At 60.9% G+C, this 266-nt stretch overlaps 1 protein-coding gene across 1 annotated transcript in view; it reads left to right on the forward strand.

Annotated features, from left to right (window-relative positions):
- LOC104275133 (acetyl-CoA carboxylase-like) overlaps window positions 1-266 on the forward strand; it is a gene marked incomplete at its 5' end in the record, with an annotated part of 25,553 nt that overhangs the window by 24,847 nt on the left and 440 nt on the right. The gene's annotated exons all lie outside the window — the stretch shown is intronic.

Below are 266 nucleotides of genomic sequence, written 5' to 3' on the forward strand. Positions count from 1 at the left end.
TGATAATTTTTGTCTTAAACTGGAGGCTTCCTAAAGCAGCTTTGCCTCTGAGAGAGCCCGGGGGGGAGGACACCCGACAACATGAAGCTTCTGTGGTTTCCACGGCCCATGTCCGGCCCCGTGGGGCATCTCTTCCCGGCGTTCCCACCAGTTTCCTGGTGCAAACCTGCTCCATGGTGCGGCGCCGGGCTCTGCAACCCCTGGGCGGAGGAGACGTGGGTGCTCTCAGCAGCCTTTGAAGGTGCTGCTGGTGGGATTGGGGGCAC

This window comes from Apaloderma vittatum, unplaced genomic scaffold (assembly GCF_000703405.1).
Source record: "Apaloderma vittatum isolate BGI_N311 unplaced genomic scaffold, ASM70340v1 scaffold23936, whole genome shotgun sequence".
NCBI lineage: Eukaryota > Metazoa > Chordata > Aves > Trogoniformes > Trogonidae > Apaloderma > Apaloderma vittatum.